Here is a 20,868-nt window from a genome sequence, read left to right as displayed (position 1 = left end):
AAACAACCAAAGGTTTCCCTTCCTGCCACCAAAACTCACAAGCATCCTCTTAGCCCACGTACACACGGTCGGAGATTTTGCCAACCAAATCCGTCGGATTTTGCCCGTCGGATTTAGTCCGATGGATTGTGTCCGAAACTGTTGCATACACACGGTCGGGCCAAGTTGGCGAAAAATCCGATCTTTCAGAACGTGATGACATAATTTCGTTACGATGGGACTACATTCAGGCTAGTAGCCAATAGCTTTGATGTAGGAATTTGATCTGAGCATGCGTGGCACTTGGTCCGATGAAAATGTTCTACACATGATCGGATTAGGTCCGTCCAGCCCAGTTGGTCAGGAAATCTTTCCAACATGTTGGAAAATTGGGTCGGACGGAGATTCGGACGGAATCAGTCCGATGCATACCACACACAGTCGGATTATCTGACGACACGGTCCGATAAGACTCATTCCGACAGATTCTCCGACCGTGTGTACAAGGGCTTAGACAAAACCAAGGAGTTTTAAGCAACCTGGTAACCCTGGGCCAAATTCCGCTGTTTGGCTTTTTTCCTTTTTTTCCCTGCTTCACCCCCCCCCCTTTTTTTTTCTCCTGCTTTCTGCTACTCCTCTCCTCTCTCGCCATACACTTGACATCTTCTCCTCACACTGAGGGCACCTATGGTACATCCGCCTCGGAGAAGACTCCACCTAAACTGACATCCACCTAAACTGACAGGCTGGGCAAGGAGAGCATTAATCAGAGAAGCAGCCAAGAGGCCCATGGTAACTATGGAGGAGCTGCAAAGACCCACAGCTCAGGTAGGAGAATCTGTCCACAGGACAACTATTATGCCACGTACACACAAGTGGAATGTCCGACAGAAAAAGTCCAACAGAATCGTTTCATCATATATTCCGATCGTGTGTATGCCTCATCTGACTTTTTTTTCTAAAATTCTGATGGACCTCGAAATTTTTCCGATGGAACTAATTCCTATCGGGAAAACTGCTGTCTGTATGCTGTTCAGACAGACCAAAAACAACGCAAGCACCAGACAGAAGCTATTGGCTACAGACTATTGAACTTCCTTTTTCTAGTACCGTCATATGTGTTTTACGTCACCATGTTCTTGACGATCGGACTTTGGTGTGATCATGTGTACTCAAGACAGTTTCAGTGGAATTCCATCAGAACTTTGTCGGAAAAACCTTCAGCATTTATTCCGACGGGGAAACTGGGCATGTGTACAGGGCATTAGTTGTCCACTCCACAAATCTGGCCTTTATGAAAGAGTGGCAATAAGAAAACCATTGTTACAAGAAAGACAAAGAAGTCCCGTTTTCAGTTTGTGGGAAGCAATGTGGGGGACACAGCAAACATGTGGAAGAAGGTGCTCTGGTCAGATGAGACCACAATTTTACTTTCTGGCCTAAAAGCAAAATGCTATGTGTGCTGGAAAACTAACACTGCACATCACCCTGAACACACCATCTCCACCGCAAAACATGGTGGTGATAGCATCATTTTGTGGGGATGCTTTTCTTCAGTGGGGACAGGGAAGCTGGTCAGAGTTGATGGGAAGATGGCTGGAGCCAAATACAGGGTAATCTTAGAAGAAAACCTGTTAGAGTCTGCAAAAGACTGGAGACTGGGGCAGAGGTTCACCATCCAGTAGGACAATGACCCTAAACATACAGCCAGAGCTACAATTGAATGGTTTTGATCAAAACAAATTCATGTGTTATAATGGCCTAGTCAAAGTCCAGACCTAAATCCATTTGGGAATCTGTGGCAAGACTTGAAAGCTGCTGTTCACAGACACTCTCCAATCTGACAGAGCTTGGGCTATTTTGCAGACAAGAATGGGCATAAAGGTCACTGTCTAGATGTGCAAAGCTGGTAGAGACATCCCCAAACAGACTTGTAGCTGTAATTGTAGTAAAAGGTGGTTCTACAAAGTATTGACTTGGGGGGCTGAATACAAATGCCCACCTCACTTTTCACATATTTATTTGTAAAACGTTTGGAAAACCATTTATCATTTTCCTGTCATTTCACAATTATGTTCCACTTTGTGTTTGTCTTTCACATAAAATCCCATTAAAATACATTTACGTTTTTGGTTGCAACATGAAAATAAATTGGAAAGTACTTTTTCAAGGCACTGTATATATACAGTATCTCACAAAAGTGAGTACACCCTCACATTTTGTAAATATTTTATTATACCTTTTCATGTGACAACACTGAAGAAATTACACTTTGCTACCATGTAAAGTAGTGAGTGTACAGCTTGTATAACAGTGTAAATTTGCTGTCCCCTCAAAATAACTCAACGTACAGCCAGTAATGTTGAAACCGCTGGCAACAAAAGTGAGTACATCCCTAAGTGAAAATTTCCAAATTAGGCCCAAAGTGTCAATATTTTGTGTGGCCACCATTATTTTCCAGCACTGCCTTAACCCTCTTGGGTATGGAATTCACCAGAGCTTCACAGGTTGCTACTGGAGTCCTCTTCCACTCCTCCATGAAGACATCATGAAGCTGATGGATGTTAGAGACCTTGTGCTCCTGCACCTTCTGTTTCAGGATGCCCCACAGATGTTCAATAGGGTCTAGGTCTGAAGACATGCTTGACCAGTCCATCACCTTTATGCAGCATACACACAATCGTTTTTTTTTTTTTCCAACGGATGTTGGCTTAAACTTGTCTTGCATACACAAAGTTGTCGGAATGCGGTGACGTACGACGAGCCAAGAAAAAGTATTCTTATCTTCAGCAATTTAATATGCCATTTTTTTTGTTAAAGAAGGTTGGGTGAACAGTTTGGCCTGAGCCTGAGTTCAGGCTGAACATTGGCTGTTCATTCGGTTCAAGGAACACCCGAATTTGCAGGGCATTCAGCAGGTGTGCCCAATCAGGTTGCAGTAAAAGCTAGTTGTTAAGGAGTGGGTCCACAGTATACTTAACAACAGATGAGTCATCAGCTGTCAATGGGCTTCCCTGCTGACAGGTGAATAAAAAAAGAATTGCCGGTAAAAAAATATAAAAAAACAATCGTCTGGTTTGAATTTTAAGAGGAACTTTTCGAAATTTAACAAGGGGGCCCCTAGATCCTCGCCCCCTATTCACCAAAAAGTGTCAAAAGTAATAAAAACACAGTTTTTGACAATTTTTTTATTAGAAAAAAAAAAAAAAACAGTGTCCTCTGATGTAAATCCATCATCAATCACAATGCCACTGCACAGCTGGACCCGAAAAAGAAGTAAAAAAAATTGCTCCTTAAAGGCAAACCGCCGACTAACTGGCCTACCATATGTCAGTTCTTATATAGGTAAGGGCGGGGGCCACTTGGCTACGTTGCCTGGTGGCACCGCCCCACTTGTGACATCACAGATCGGTGCATGCTGGGTCAGTGATGTCACAAGGGGATGGTGCCACCAGGTGACATCACCAGGTGGCCCCGCCCTTACCTATATATAAGAACTGTCCAATGGCAGAGGAGGCATTCGGCGGTCAGCATTTTTTTAGGGGGGAACCTAACCCATTTTTCTTTTAAATTTTGGCATGGGGTTCTCTTTAAAATGCATAACAGACCCAAAGAACTGTAAGTCAATTTTTTGCACGTGTAGAAGACTTCACTTTAGGTGGCTTAGATTCTGGGAATCTAAGGGGGGGCAGAGAGTATGGGGGGTGGTGGAGTGCACAGGGGACAGCGGAGAGCACAGGGGGGGGTTTAGAGCATGGGGGAAGTGGAGCGCACAGGGTAGGCTGAAGAGGATGGGGCAATGTGGAGAGCACAGGGGGAGGTGGAGAGCAAAGGGGGATGTGTAGAGAACAGGGGTGTGGGGGAGTTAGAGAGCACATGGGGGAGGTGGAGAGCACAGGGGAGGCTGGAGCACATGGGCCAATGTGGAGAGCACAGGGGGAGGTGAAGATCACAGGGAGGAGGTGAAGAACACAGGGGGAGGTGGAGAGCACAGGGGAAGGTGGAGAGCACAGGAGAGGCTAGAGAGCACAGGGGAGGTGGGGAGCACAGGGGATGGCAGAGAGCACAGGGGAGGCTGGAGAGCATGGGGTGATGTGGAGAGCACAGGAGGGAGGTGGAGAGCACATGAGGCAGCAGAGAGCACAGGGGAGGCTGGAGGGCATGGGGCAAAGTGGAGAGCACAGAGGGGGCGGTGGAGAGCATGGGGGAGGAAGAGAGCATAGGGGGGTCAGGGAGAGCATGGGTGGAGTGGAGAGCCCGGGGGCATTAGAAAGAAGCAGGATAGGAGAAGCAGTGGGGGCGGCTGCATATAGAAGAATCATTCTCTCCATCTTCCTCCTGCAGTCTCAGAATGCCTGCGAGAGGGAGAGCAGAAGCAGGCATTTTGAGACTGCGGCGAAATATGGAGAGAATGATTCTTCTATATGCAGCCGCCCCCACTGCTCCTCCTATTCTGCTTCTTTCTAATGCCCCCCTGGGCTCTCCACCCCACCCATGCTCTCCCCAACCCCCCTATGCTCTCCACCTCCCCCATGCTCTCCACCTCCCCCATGCTCTCCACCGCCCTCTCTGTGCTCTCCACTTCGCCCCATGCTCTTTAGCCTCCCCTGTGCTCTCTGCCACCTCCTGTGCTCTCCACCTCCTTCTTGTGCTCTCCACCTCCCTCCTGTGCTCTCCACATTACTCCATGCTCTCCAGCCTCCCCTGTGTTCTCTGCCGTCCCCTTTGCTCCCCACCTCCCCCTGTGCTCTCCAGCCTCCCCCGTGCTCTCCACCTCCCCCCTGTGCTTTCCACCTCCCTCTGTGCTCTCCACCTCCTCCCTGTGATCTTCACCTCCTCCTGTGCTCTCCACATTGCCCCATGTACTCCAGCCTCCCCTGTGCTCTCCACCTCCCCCATGTGCTCTCTAATGCCCCCTCACCCATGTTCTCTACACATCCCCCTTTGCTCTCCACCTCCCCCTGTGCTCTCCACATCGCCCCATCCTCTTCAGCCTCCCCTGTGCGCTCCACTTTCCCAATGCTCTCCACCAACCCCTGTGCTCTCCACATCCCCCCATGCTCTCCGCTGTCCCCTGTGCTCTCCACCCCCCCCCCCCATACTCTCTGCCCCCCTTAGATTCCCAGAATCTAAGTCACCTTAAGTGAAGTCTTCTACACCTGCAATTGTGTTGGCTTTTTGCCACTCATTAGGGGATTTGTATTAATGCCACCTGGCCCATCTGTTGCTGAGCGTATGCTTGCATTGGTTTATATTGTCCTTATTCCAGCAACTCTCTCATAATGTGATTTTTTGATGGCATGTTCTTGTTCAGTACTGCATGATGTATGGTCTAAGATTGCAATGCACCTATTTGTAATTTTTGTAATATGTATTTTTGACCTTATACAGTGAGTCCACCCGATTGTTGCCCCTGACAAAGGGACTTAGTCCCGAAACGCATTGGGCTGACTGGACCACGTAGGAATACAAAATCAAGTTTTATCCAATTTTGTTATTGGTTTTTTTATAGTCTATATGATTTTGTAATTTGCATTTTTGTATATTTGTATATTGTTTAATTAATAAAATTGTATGTATTTTGCAATTTTTAAATCATGTTGCCTTTAAAGTCCCATCCTATTGGGGGATATTTCAGTTTTAAATTTTTTTTTTGGGGGGGGGGGGGAATATGTATTATAGCAAACAGAAATTATTTTTTTTTTTTCAAAATTGTCAAAATTTTTGTTAGTAGTGCAAAAAAATAAAAACTGCAGAGGTGATCAAATACCACCAAAAGAAATCTCTATTTGTGGGGAAAAAAGGACATATATTTTCTTTGGGTACAGCGTTGCACTTGCAATTGTCAGTTAAAGCGGTGCAGTGCCATATAGCAAAAGATTGCTTGGTCATTAAGGGGGTAAATCCTTCCAGGCTGAAGTGCTTAACTGGGCATGTACAGAACATTAAAATGTGAGTGTTGTGGGTTCTGGGTGTAGGCAATCCCCTTCCAGGAAAGCATTGGTGCTGATTTCCGCTGGAAATGTGAGATTAGGACAGTGTAGGTCTCTTCATTTTTCAGAATGATATCATGTTTTAGTCAAGCTGTATGAGCCCTTGGACAGCCTATAGGTCTGGATTCTTTCCTAAATGTACATAATATAACTGGATAATATAATATAACTGGATAATATAATATAACTGGAGACTAACATGTATAGGTAATGTTTATCCAGGGAATATCAGATTGCCTCTCGGGGATTGGGAAGGCATTTTTTTCCCCTGCTGGAGCAAACTGGATCATGCTTTGCTGTTTTTTTGCCTTCTTCTGGATCAACTGTGGGTATAGGATTGTGTATATGGGATTTTATGATAATATTTTTTTTTTCCTTTTTTCCCTTTCATAGGTTGAATGTAGAGCTACACGATTCTGGTCAAAATGAGAATCACAATTTTTTTACTTAGAATAAAGATCACGATTCTCTCACGGTTCTCGTGGCGTAACAGCATCTTTTATATTATACAAAAAACTTGGGCTAACTTTACTGTTTAGATTATAATGTATATATATATATATATATATATATATATATATATATATATATATATATATATATATATATATATATATATAATGCTTGGGGGTTCTTTCAATGGTTGGTTTCAATGATTTTAAATTGAAACCAACAAGTGTCAGAAAAAGGTTTATTCTTTAAGTGGTTAAACTTCCCTCATTTACAGACCGAAGTTCATTCCTTTGAAAACCTTACAATGTTTCTAGTTAGCTCAGTGTCTAAGGAATGTTTTGAAACTTGACAGGCTGCCTGTTTTTTTTATTTTTTCGTTTTTTTGACAGCTGTCGGCTTGAGCGGAGAAGTCTCTGCATAGAACCAGAAAATTGCTTTGTTAAGATCGCGAGGGGGGGAGAAATCGCAATCTTGATTCCTAATGATTAATTGTGCAGCTTTAGTTGAACTAAATGGACATTTGTCTTTTTTTCAACCTGACTAACCATGTAACTGTGTAGCCTATTTTCCATTAGAAATTCAACCACTATGTGTAAATTGTTACAAATATCTGAAAGATGTCCTACTTTTTCAACGACAATGCTAGTTGTTTTGCTGTTCCGGGTTATAATAACATGAGTTACTGCCCTGTAATTATTATAGAGCAAATAAAAAAAGTGAAGTTAGAATGAACTTTTAATAAATAGCAATGCAAACCTTTAGATAAAAAAACAAAAAAACAGTCATCCAATCCCCGTTATTTCTCTCTGCTGTTCGTCTAAGCATTTAAAAAAGCAAATTACGTGACTGCAATGAATTTTCCCTAGAAGCATTTGTAACAATTGACAACCTTGCTTTTGCAAGGCAACATATTACCATGATGTTGCCTGTAAAAGTACAGTTGGTGAAGAGGTCTTTTCATAATAGGCCATTTATATCTCAAAGGACAAAAAATAGAGAGAGACAAACAGAAAACAGTGCCAGAGGAACAAAAATAAGCAATTGTTAATTGTTGGCCTTGCAGCGTGCAATTAGCCACATAAGAGTCTGAATCATTATACGATGTTGAGCATCTAGGCCGGATTTGCATAGTGTTAACATAGATTACATGAAAAGAGAGGGAAAAGACCACAAGCAGCAAGTCATTAGCGCCTGTATAGGTATCCATAGTACAAACACAGATCCAGCATCTTTTCTATGCAAATGACTGCAGATTGAAAAACCCATCAATAGGTGCTACAGTCTGCAAATAGTTCTAGTGTCGGCTTGGCAACTGTGACTCACGCTGTTGGACAAGTGAAAAGAAAACCACAGTCAGCAGCTATTCAGCAGCAAATCATTAATTAATTACATTTTAATGAACCTTAAGCAGCTACTGTGGGAGCCTTCAGAAGTTTATCAAAAATGAAGAATTGCCTTGTGTAAATCTTAAAGCTGACTAAAAAAAAAAAAAAAATTACAGGGCCTCGGGATAAGAGTTCTGAACAGTTTATACATATTGTGAAAATCATGTAAAGTAATGATGAATTCTCATTTCCTTGCAGAAGAGAGGGCTCTGAAAGACAAAAAGGATACATCAGGGCTTTGTGAAGGCTAAAAAATGAAAAGCAGTGATGTTGCCCTTATTAACTAATCGGGTACTTGTTTTTCACAGTTGATGACAAAAAAAAAAAAAAATATATATATATATATATATATATATATATATATATATATATATATATATATATATCTATATGTATATATTCTTCAATACCTGGAATTGCTGTTGGAAGTATCTCATGGGAAGGAGTGGTCTGCAACTCACTGCTTATTAACTTATGCATAAGGTAAATTGATTGTTAATGGAGGTGCTGCTGTAGGTATTTTATGATCTTGAAATGTAGGCCTCGCAACAGCTGCCCTTACACCCAGTACTTTTCAGCACTGCTTATTTAAAAAAAGGGTTAAAGTGTAACTCCATTTTTGTTAATAAAAAACATTCCCCTCTGGGTGATCTATGTACATTGCAAGGATTTTAACAAAATTTGTTGTAGATTCCTACTTCTTGTTATTCTGAAGAAATCACTGTTTGTTCCTTTGTGCCCCTGTGCAGAGTGAGTCTAATGGAAGAGGTTTCATAATTATCAACCAGCTGCTGCAGAATTAGGGCTCTAATGAGGAAAATTGCAGGGTCTGCATCCCTTTAGATGTTATTTCCTATTGGGAGTATCTTACCAAAAATTTAATTTTTGTTGTATGGGAAGCCAAAAATCGGACTTGCATCTTAGTGTAGACTATGGCAAAATTAGTGAGCCAATCACACAAGCAGGACATGGTGTGTCTAGGGGGAGGGGCGTTCTGTACAGCAATGTTTCTCAACTCCAGTTCTCAAGTACCCCCAACAGGTCATTTTTTCAGGATTTTCCTCAGATGAAACAGCTGTGGTAATTACTAAGGCAGTGAAACTGAGCAAATCACCTGTGAAAAATAATGGAAAGCCTGAAAACATTAGCTTTTGGGGGTACTTGAGGACTGGAGTTGAGAAACATTGCTGTACACTAGGGATGAGCCCGATGTTCGAGTCAAACATAAGTTCAACTCGAACATCGGGTGTTCGCCTGTTCGCCGTACAGCGAACATTAAGCTGTGTTTGCGGCAAATTCAAAAGCCGCTGAACACTGTTAAAGTCTAAGGGACACTAACATGAAAAACCAAAAGTGCTAATTTTAAAGGCTTATCTGCATGTTATTGTCATAAAAAGTGTATCAGGGCCTGGGTCCTGCCCCAGGGGACATGCACCAATGAAAAAAAAAGGTTTTAAAAACTGACATTTTTTCAGGAGCAATGATTATAATAATTCTTAAAGTGAAACAATAAAAATGAAATATTCCTCTAATATATCATGCCTGGGGGTGTCCTTAGTATGCCTGTAAAGTAGTGCATTGTTCCAGTGTTTAGAACAATACCACAGCAAAAGGATATTTCTAAAAGAAAAAAGTAATTTAAAACTGCTCACAGCTGTAATGAATTGCCGGATCCCAGCAATACAGATAAAAAATCATTGAAAAAAACAGCATGGGTCCCCCCAGTCCATTACCAGGCCCTTAGGGTCTGGTATGGATATTAAGGGGAACCCTTAATATCCATTTTTTTTAAATGGCGTAGGGGTCCCCCCAAAATCCATACCCTTATTAGAGCAAGCAACCTGACATGCCACAGAAAAAGCACCTTGTCTCCATTTTGATGGAGACAAGGGCCTCATCCCCACAACCCTTGCCCGGTGGTTGTGGGGGTCTGTGGGTGGAGGGGCTTATTGGAATCTGGAAGCCCCTTTAACAAGGGGACCCCCAGATCCCAGCCCTGCCCATGTGAATGGGTATTGCAGAGAGACCGAGAAATAAAAAAAACGCAACAACTCCGCCTCCATTGAAGGCTCCCGCTGACTGAAGCCTCTTTGCGATGACAGTTGTTATATAGCTGAGGGAGAAAAAAGTTAAATTTTTAAACTTTTTTTGCATTGATACATGTCCCCTGGGGCAGGACCCGGGTCCCCAATCACTTTTTATGGCATTAACTTGCATATAAGCCTTTAAAATTAGCACTGATTTTTTGATGTTCATGTCCCATAAACTTTAAAGGTGTTCGCTTATTTGTACAAATGTTTTGCTTGTGCGCATGTTCTGGTGCAAAACAAACCAGGGGGGAGGGGTTGGCTCATCCCTACTGTACACCATCTGTGTACAGAACACAGCCATATTGCATTGCATTTTCAGAAAATTACAGCGTCTGCCAATTGAAAAGGAAAGGTCATTTTTAGTAAGATTCAATTACAATATGACTTGTGCCACAATTTTTTTTTATTTGCTATTTTTTCGCCCTGAGGGAGTTACCCTTTAATTCAAAGCAGTTCATATAAATTAGCCAAGATGAAGTAGTCATCTTACACATTAGTTTGGAGACAATTGAGAATGACCATGAGAAGACAACCCCAAAAATACTGATGCAAAATGCAAATGATTGGTAAGTAAAAGCAAAGCTGGCCAGAGACGGCAAAAATTGCTAACAAAAATTCTTAGGAAAAGAATGTTCTAAGAACTATAGTTAACAATTAGCAGGGTCAAACTGACATTCGTTTCCAACCACAGTGGCACAAGAAATTGGAAGGTAAGCAATGGAAAGAACAAACTAATTTCTAACAACGTATGCAATTTTCATTTGGTCAATTAATTTCAAAATCAAATGTTAAAAACAAAACAACAAAAACTTTTGAATGACATTGGAATGTTCTGAGAATTTTAGTACACATTTTCTTAAGTCTTTTTCCTAAGAATTTTCATTCAGAATTTTATCCATCTACGGCCAGCAGGGAAATCCACTTTTGTGGGGTAAAAATATAGCAAAAAAGAAACATAATATAGTGTATACAATTGTGTTACAGGTCATATTGTAATTTAATGTTATTAAAAATGACTTTTCCAGAATGTGTACTGACCACTCCCCAGAAACATAATTTCCTGCACAAAAATGCGTTCTCACGGATATAGGATTTTTTTCCGTGTGGTCGCCTATATGCATACCTCCCTTTGTGTTGAGAGTGTGCTGTGCAGCAGGTTCCCAGCACAGAGACTGGGCTCTCTCCGAGAGCCCTGGGTCTCGTACTAACGATCGGGACCCGGGATTTTCGGTTCTGGGTCACCTGATCGATGTGATAGCCTCTGATTGGCTATCATAGTGTTCAGTTACTGTGAGCCCGCCCCTGTGTTTCCTTCCTCTTCTGAATGAAGAGAAAGATACATTGTATCTTCCTCTTCTTGCAGGAGAGGAATTGTGAACAAACCAAGTGTGTAAAACAGGGGTAGACAACCTCCCGGAAAGGGGCAGAAGAGCAGGGGGAATAGTGGTGGGGCAGGAGAGCTGGAGGGTTGAGTGTTAAGACAGATGAGAAGGTGAGACAGAAGAGCATGGGGATACGTGGTGGAGCAGATGTGCAGGGAGGTACAGTGGTGGGGCAGATGAGAAAAGGGGTACATTGATAGGGCAGATGAGCAGGGGGGTTACAGTGGTGGGACAGAAGAGCAAGGGGGTACAGTGGTGGGGCAGATATACAGGGGGTACAGTGGTGGGAGAAATTAGAAGGTAGAGTGGTGGGGCAAATGAGAAAAGGGGTACATTGATAGGGCAGATGAGCGGGGGGTTACAGTGGTGGGACAGAAGAGCAGGGGGTAGAGCGGTGGGACAGATGTACAGGGGGTACAGTGGTGGGAGGGATGAGAAGGGGGTTCAGCGGTGAGACTGAAAAGCAGGGGGTCAAGTGATGGGGCAGATGAGCAGGGGGTTACAGTGTTGGGACAGATGAGCAGGGGGGTTCAGTCTTGGGCCAGATGAGAAGGGGGTTTTAGTGGTGGAAACATGAGCAGGGGGTTCAGTGTTGGGGCAGAGGAGAAAGGAGGTACATTGGAGGGACAGATGAGCAGGGGGTTGCAGCGGTGGGGCAGAGGAGCAGAGGGGTGCAGAGGAGAAAGGAGGTACATTGGTGGAACACATGAGCAGGGGGTTACAGTGGTGGGGCAGAAAAGCAAGGGGAACAGAGGTGGGACAGGTGTGCAGGAGGTACAGCCATGGGGCAGATGAGAAAGAGGGTTACAGTAGTGGGGCAGATGAGCAGATACATTCAGTGTTAGGACAGATGAGAAGATGGTTCAGTGGTGGAGCAGATGTGCATGGAGGTGCAGTGGTGGGGCAGATGAGAAAGGGGGAATATTGTGGGGCAGATGAGCAGGGGGATACAGTGGTGGGACAGAAGAGCTGGGTGGTACAGTGGTGGGGCAGATGTAGAGGGGGTTACAGTGGTGGGCCAATGAGCAGGAGGGTACAGAGGTGGGGCAGATGTGCAGGATAGTACAGTGGCGGGGCAGATGTGCATTGGGTTACAGTGGTGGGGCAAATGTGCAGTGGGTTACAGTGGTGGGGCAGAGGAGAAAGGGGGTACATTGGTGGGGCAGATGAGAAAGGGGGTACACTGGTGGGGCAGATGAGCAGGGTGGTACAGTGGTGGGGCAAATGTACAGGGAGTTACAGTGGTGAAACAGATTTGCAGGGGGGACAGTGATCCGAGGTGTGAAGGTGCATGAACTGGGGCTGATCTGAGGCGTGAGAGCGCAGGATATTAATTTCTCACTACTAAAGTAGCTTACAGGATTTACTTTATAAAAAATACTTTTCGTGATTGAGAGTGTGAAGTTGACATTTTTTTTGTTATAAAATCGGCACGCTCTATTTCTTTGAAGACATTTTTTGGCACACTGCTCAAAAGGTTGTCTATCCCTGGTGTAAAAAAACAAAACAAAAACAAAATGTAAAACATTAACAAAATAAAGAAGAAAATAACAAGATTAAAGTGTTACTAAACCCATAACAGTAAAATCAGTCTATATATGGAGTAAAGCATGCTTGTTACACTCACTGTGGAATCTAATAGGTTAATTCTCTGCATTGTGTAAAAAGGCTGTTTGATCTTGTATGCACAGATCCTCCTCTTCTTCCGCTGACTCCAAAAGATGTCCAGATAAGTCAGAGCCTTTGGAGTCAGGCAGCACATGCTCATTTTGGCTTGTATTGCTAGAGGTTTTTTTTTTCTTGGAAGAGTGCATGTGATCAGCACAAGGCCAATGAGCATTGTCCAGACAGAGGGTCAGGGGTCCTGGATCCTGATAGGACAGCTCAGTGAAGTATGAAAACTCCTCCTACAAGCTTTACGCAGAACTGATAGAAATCACAAGACTGCTATTATTTTATTATGTTATTTAATAAAATAATTGCATTCCCATGTTGTGTGTACTGCGGGAGATCAAATATAGTAAGCACTTAAATTGGTAGCAGTGTCAGTTATGCCGTGTACACACGATGAGACTATCCGGCGGATCAGAGTCCGTCAGACAATCCACCCGTGCGTGGGCTCCGGCGGACTTTTTCTTTCCAAAAGTCCGGCGGACTTAGAAAGAAGTTTTGACTCAAAATTGTCTGCCAGACTCTTCTTCCGGCTTCGGGGGTCTTGTCCCCCTCTTCTGTTCTTCTTGCCGGGGATCCGCTTTCTTCTGGCAGCTCTTTTACTAGCGGTGGCCCGGTCTTCTGTCGCCGCCGCCTTCTCTTCTACTCTTCTTCTTCTTCCTTGAGATGTTGACTCAACGCTCTCTCTGGCCGCAATGACAGGGACGCGTTGTGCAGCGACTTATATAGGGCGGGTCACCGGGTGATGTCACATGTTGACCCCGCCCCTTATGATGTCACAGTCCCAGCATCCTCCGCGACTAACAACTAACATACATATATGCGGTATCACTGCAATCGTCAGGAGCAGGAGAATTTATTTTGGGTTGTTCTTTGATGGTAAATTATCATAATAGCAAAGAATATACAGCATCATTTTTAATACAATTTTTTTTTACTATTTTGGGACAGTTTTCTTTTGATAATAAGAAAATTTAGGAGATATCCATTCCCATTTACCACAAAAATAAAGCCCAATTTGACCTGATAAAACAAAGACATAATCCACCTGGATGCACAAAGTAGTTGTGACAATATGTACAATTTTACTAACACATGTCAAAGTTGCAAAATTGTGCTCAGGTAATTCGATTTGTTTACCCTTAGGTGTGAAAGGGTTAATATTTACAATGTGGCTGTTGACTGTTTGATTTAAAGTGGAAGTAAACCCATGGATTTAAACAGTTAAAAAAAAAAAAGGCATGCCAGGAATGCTAACTGCACATTGGCTGTGCTCTCAGCCAAACTATCAAACCATCCAATGTCTGGTGTCATAACGAATCACATGTGCAGCACCATAGCAGTTGAAGATTAAACAGAGACAACGGTGGAAGCTTCCTTGGCTGAAAACGATAGGGGAGTTTACTTCCACTTTAAACATTCCCACCCACACATCCTCTTCACACACTGCACATAGGCTGCATGGAGTGTGGGTAGAAACAGGGAGAGAGAGGCGAAAAGAGGCAGATACAGCCTCTCCCATTTTGTGTGGTGGGGGACAGATGCAGCCAACATCCCTATATTTACAGAGGAATGGCAACACTGATGGGGCCCTTGGGCAGTGCCCAAATGGTGAGTCCACCCCTACTTCCTACTTGATGGTGTCCCCCCTCTGGCGGGGGTCACTCGGATGCGGTCCGCACCCCCATATCGATGCCTTTGGCATATAGCAAGTTAGTTTCACTTTGTATGAATATTTGATGTATTGAATTTACAAGCTTCTGTCTCATTTGCTGGGCTTCAAGGGTAAATTCACCTTTATCAAAAATAATAAATGCATATCTATTTGCAGGTAAAAAATGTGCATTTATTAGTCTTTTTATTAGGAGCCTGTACAGTATTGCACCCGTGATCAGTAGATCACGGGTGTAATCCCAGGCCTGCATACCATCAGTGTAGCTGCCTGCCTGTAACTTATTCAGGCAGGCATTTACTAAATGACAAGAAGGATCAATGAACTACCTAGAGTGCTCATCAGTGCCCTGGTAGCTCACTGAGAACTACAAGCTGTCAGCTGCAATGACTGATGGTAGTTGTAGTTCTCCCATTCGCAGAACCCTGTGAATGAATGATGCAGCTAGCCACGTTCTTTTCAAATTGTGACAGCGCATGATGGGGAGAAGATCACCAGCCTGCTGTCACAATTAGAAAAAGGATTGGGGAGAGCCTGCAGGAGTGGGAACATGTTACATGTTCCACCCTAAAAATGGGTGGAATATGTAACATGTTCCCACAGGTGAACTTATACTTTAAGTGACACAGGGAAGTAAAAAATGCTTTATTTGATAAAAAAAAAAAAAAAATAAAAAAAATATATTTGTTTGCCAATACATTTCATCATTAATACAACTTTTTCATCAAGGTTTGTTGCTGTGTTCCAACACTGCCATGCTGAAAAAGACTTGCTCTGAACACAATGGCTTGTATAAAATTGCAAAGACCTCATTGTAAGATGTAGCAAGGAAAATTAGATAGCTGCACAAATGTACAGCAGCAGTGTCAGCAGGCAAAAGGGGCCAACTGCAGAATAGAGTCTGTCCCAGTTAAAATATACTGTGATATACTCTATTCCAAAATTAAAGAGAGGTTGTAATAGGGAATTACTTAAAAAAAAAAAAAGGGAAGCTATGTAGATCCACAGATTGGATACCTAAACCATTAGGTTTAAATTGAGAATAGGATTTGCATTTATTTTTATAAATTAGTTGGGTTTGTGGGTGGTTGTATATAATTGCTGGATGTATTTTCTCTATGGGGCATTTTACTTTATTGTATTTTTTTATATATATATATATATATATATATATATATATATATATATATATATATATATATATATATATATATATATATATATATATATATATATATATATTATATGTTGTACAGTTTATCACAAAAGTGAGTACACCCCTCACATTTTTGTAAATATGTTATTATATCTTTTCATGTGACACTGAAGAAACACTGAAGAAATTACACTTTTCTACAATGTAATGTAGTGAGTGTACAGCTTGTATAACAGTGTAAGTTTGCTGTCACACAGCCATTAATGTCTAAACCTCTGGCAACAAAAGTGAGTACAACCCTAGGTGAAAATTTCCAAATCGGGCCCAAAGTGTCAATGTTTTGTGTGGCCACCATTATTTTCCAGCACTGCCTTAACCCTCTTGGGCATGGTGTTCACCAGACCTTCACAGGTTGCCACTATAGTCCTCTTCCACTCCTCCAAGACGACATCATGGACCTGGTGAATGTTAGAGACCTTGCGCTCCTCCACCTTCCATTTGAGGATACCCAACAGATGCTCAATAGGGTTTAGGTCTGGAGACATGCTTGGCCAGTCCATCATCTTTACCCTTAGCTTCTTTAGCAAGGCAGTGGTCGTCTTGGAGGTGTGTTCGAGGTCGCTATCATGTTAGAATACTGGCCTGCGGCCCAGTCTCAGAAGGGAGGGGAATCATACTCTGCTTCAGTATGTCACAGTACATGTTGGCATTCATGGTTCCCTCAATGAACAGTAGCGCTCCAGTGCCGGTGACTTGCCGAGAAAGGTCCCCCTTTGGATAATGTCCAACCTGTACTGCACAGGCTCAGCACTTACTTACAGTACGGGGGACAAAGGAAGTGCCGAAAGTCTCTGAAAATTAACAACTGTTCATGAGCTGTACACGGCGCCTGCGCAATTAACACTACATTGTGCCACACATTCCCACACGCTCCTGATACTTGTGCAGTTCTGCAAGGGGCAGGTATAGGGGCAGATGCATACAGAAGAGGCCAGAGTGCAGTTTTACAATGATGGGCAGAGCTGAAAGGGCGAGTAGTTCAATGTTGATGGGCGGATTACATACATAACACAAGCAATTTCCATACTTTAATCTTCTGTATGCATCCACCCCTACACCCGCCCCTTGCAGAGTTGTGTGAGCATTGGGAGCGTGTGGCACAATGTAGTGTTAATTGTGCAGGCACCGTGTACAGCTCATGAATAGCTGTTCATGTTCTGAGACTTTCGCCGTCTCGTTTGTCCTCTGTACTGTGTAAGTGCTGCGCAGTACAGGGTGGACACTAGCCAACGGCGACCTTTCTCGGCAGAACACCATCAGCACTTATGCCCCAGACCATGACACTCCCGCCACCAGGCAAGACACCCTTTCCTTTGTACTCCTCACCTGGTTGCCACCACACATGCTGGACACCATCTGAACCAAATAAGTTTATCTTGGTCTAATCAGACCACAGGACATGGTTCTAGTAATCCATGTCCTTAGTCTGCTTGTCTTCAGCAAACTGTTTGCGGTCTTTCTTGTGCATCATCTTTAGAAGAGGCTTACTTCTGGTACAACAGCCATGCAGACCAATTTAATGCAATGTGCGGTGCATGGTCTGAGCACTGACATGCTGACGCCCCCCCCCCCCCCACCCCTTCAACCTCTGCAGCAATGCTGCAGCACTTATACGTCTATACGTCCCAAAGACAACCTCTGGATATGATGCTGAGCACGTGCACTCAACTTCTTTTGTTGACCATGGCGAGGACTGTTCTGAGTGGAACCTGTCCTGTTAAACCGCTGTATGGTCCTGGCCACCATGCTGCAGCTCAGTTTCAGGGTCTTGGCAATCTTCTTATAGCCTAGGCCATCTTTATGTAGAGCAACAATTCTTTTTTTTTCAGATCCTCAGAGAATTCTTTGCCATGAGGTGCCATGTTGAACTTCCATTGACCAGTATGAGAGAGTGAGAGAGACAACACCAAATTTAAGACACCTGCTCCCCATTCACACCTGAGACCTTGTAACTAGACATGTGCATTCGTTTTCGTCCGAATGCATTTTCGTCCGAATTTCAGCTATTTTCGTTTTCGTTTTGACAAACGATAACGAAAGCACAAAATCCGAAAAACGAAAGATCCGACATAAATAAATGCTTTATTTTCGTTTTCATTGTTGCAACAGTTCGATATAGAATAGGAGATTCGACATGACTCTGACAACAATCTGTGTCTATAGAACCTGTGGTCGAATGTGCTTAACCTTACCTCTATTAGTCCAAGATTATATAGAGAAAATATTCGACAGAGAAAAAAGATTTGACAGAGAGAAAAGATTCTGCAAGTTACTGTCCTAAAAAGTGTTTGGGGACCCGGGTCCTGCCCCAGGGGACATGTATCAATGCAAAAAAAAGTTTTAAAAACAGCCGTTTTTTCGGGAGCAGTGATTTTAATAATGATTAAAGTGAAACAATAAAAGTGTAATATTCCTTTAAATTTCGTAGGGGGGGGTTGTCTATAGTATGCCTGTGAAGGGGCGCATGTTTCCCGTGCTTAGAATTGTCCCTGCACAAAGTGTCATTTATGCAGGAAAAAAAAGTCCTATAAAATCACTCGCAGCTATTATGAATTGTCGGCTCCGTAATACAGAGAACACTCATTGAAAGTCATTGATAAAAAAAAAAAAAAATAAATAAAAAAAAAAAAGCGTGGGGGTCCCCCAAATTCAATTACCAGGCCCTTCAGGTCTGGTATGGATATTAAGGGGAGCCCTGCCTCAAATTTAAGAAAAAATTTGATGTGGGGTTCCCCCTAAATATCCATAACCAGACCCTTCAGGTCTGGTATGGATATTAAGGGGAACCCCGCGTCAAATTTAAAAAAAAAATGACGTGGGGTTCCCCCTAAAAATCCATACCAGACCCTTTATCCGAGCACGCAACCTGGCAGGCCGCAGGAAAAGAGGGGGGGACGAGAGAGCGCCCCCCCCCTCCTGAACCGTACCAGGCCACATGCCCTCAACATTGGGAGGATGCTTTGGGGGTCCGTGACCCCTCAAAGCACCTTGTCCCCATGTTGATGAGGACAAGGGCCTCATCCCCACAACCCTGGCCGGTGGTTGTGGAGGTCTGCGGGCGGGGGGCTTATCAGAATCTGGAAGCCCCCTTTAACAAGGGGACCCCCAGATCCCAGCCCCCCCTGTTTGAAATGGTAAGGGGGTACAAAAGTACCCCTACCATTTCACAAAGAAAGTGTAAAAAATGGTTAAATAAAACAAACACACTTTTGAAAAATTCCTTTATTAAAAATAAAAAAAAGATTCCAGCGGTGGTAATCCACTCTTGCTATCCAGCGACGGACGGTCATCTCTCCAGCGATGTCTCATGTCATCCAGCGCAGCGAATACATCCTTCTTCTGTCTCCTCCACGGAGACACTGCAGGCATTCCGGCGGCTGACGTTTCTTATATACGGAGGGCGGGGCCACCCGTCACCTGACCCCGCCCCCCTCTGACGCAAGGGGAAACCCGGGGTTCCCTGTGACGTAGGGGTGATCCGCACCCCTCTGATGTAACACAGGCAGGTTTCCGTTACATCAGAGGGGGGCGGGGTCACCCATACGTCACGGGGAACCCCGGGTTTCCCCTTGCGTCGGAGGGGGGCGGGGTCAGGTGACGGGTTGCCCCGCCCTCCGTATATAAGAAACGTCAGCCGCCGGAATGCCTGCAGTGTCTCCGTGGAGGAGACAGAAGAAGGATGGAGGATCGCTGCGCTGGATGAGATGAGACATCGCTGGAGAGATGATCGTCCGTCGCTGGATAGCAAGAGTGGATTACCACCGCTGGAATCTTTTTTTTATTTTTTTATTTTTAATAAAGGAATTTTTCAAAAGTGTGTTTGTTTTATTTAATCATTTTTTACACTTTCTTTGTGAAATGGTAGGGGTACTTTTGTACCCCCTTACCATTTCAAACGGGGGGGGGTGGGATCTGGGGGTCCCCTTGTTAAAGGGGGCTTCCAGATTCTGATAAGCCCCCCGCCCACAGACCTCCACAACCACCGGCCAGGGTTGTGGGGATGAGGCCCTTGTCACAGACCCCCAAAGCATCCTCCCAATGTTGAGGGCATGTGGCCTGGTACGGTTCAGGAGGGAGGGGGGGCGCTCTCTCGTCCCCCCCTCTTTTCCTGCGGCCTGCCAGGTTGCGTGCTCGGATAAAGGGTCTGGTATGGATTTTTAGGGGGAACCCCACGTCAATTTTTTCTTAAATTTGAGGCAGGGTTCCCCTTAATATCCATACCAGACCTGAAGGGCCTGGTAATTGAATTTGGGGGACCCCCACGCTTTTTTTTTTTTATTTATTTATTTTTTTATCAATGACTTTCAATGAGTGATCTCTGTATTACGGAGCCGACAATTCATAATAGCTGCGAGTGATTTTAAAGGACTTTTTTTCCTGCATAAATGACACTTTGTGCAGGGACAATTCTAAGCACGGGAAACATGCGCCCCTTCACAGGCATACTATAGACAACCCCCCCCTACGAAATTTAAAGGAATATTACACTTTTATTGTTTCACTTTAATCATTATTAAAATCACTGCTCCCGAAAAAACGTCCGTTTTTAAAAAATTTTTTTGCATTGATACATGTCCCCTGGGGCAGGACCCGGGTCCCCAAACACTTTTTAGGACAGTAACTTGCAAATTAGCCTTTAAAATTAGCACTTTAGATTTTGAACGTTGGAGTCCCATAGACTTTAATAGGGTTCTAAAGTATGCTATATAGTTAGCTCCGTCGAATCTTCTTTATACATTCGACAGACACCATAAGCCTTCCAAGACAGATTCGACCGTAATTCATGTGGATTTTCGGACGAATGCAATTTTTGAACGAAAAACGAAATAAATAAAAACGAATTTCGGGAGTAACTGAATAAATTAAGTTTTCGGACGAAAACGAAATTCCGAAACGAAATATTTTACTCTGCACATGTCTACTTGTAACACTAATGAGTCACATGACACTGGGGAGGGAAAATGGATAATTAGGCCCAATTTGGAGATCTTCACTGGGGGGGTAAACTCACTTTTGTTGCCAGCAGT

Source organism: Lithobates pipiens, unplaced genomic scaffold (assembly GCF_037356315.1).
Source record: "Lithobates pipiens isolate NorthernLeopardFrog02 unplaced genomic scaffold, aLitPip1_a1.2 Scaffold_22, whole genome shotgun sequence".
NCBI lineage: Eukaryota > Metazoa > Chordata > Amphibia > Anura > Ranidae > Lithobates > Lithobates pipiens.
Note: the sequence above shows the minus strand (reverse complement) of the source record.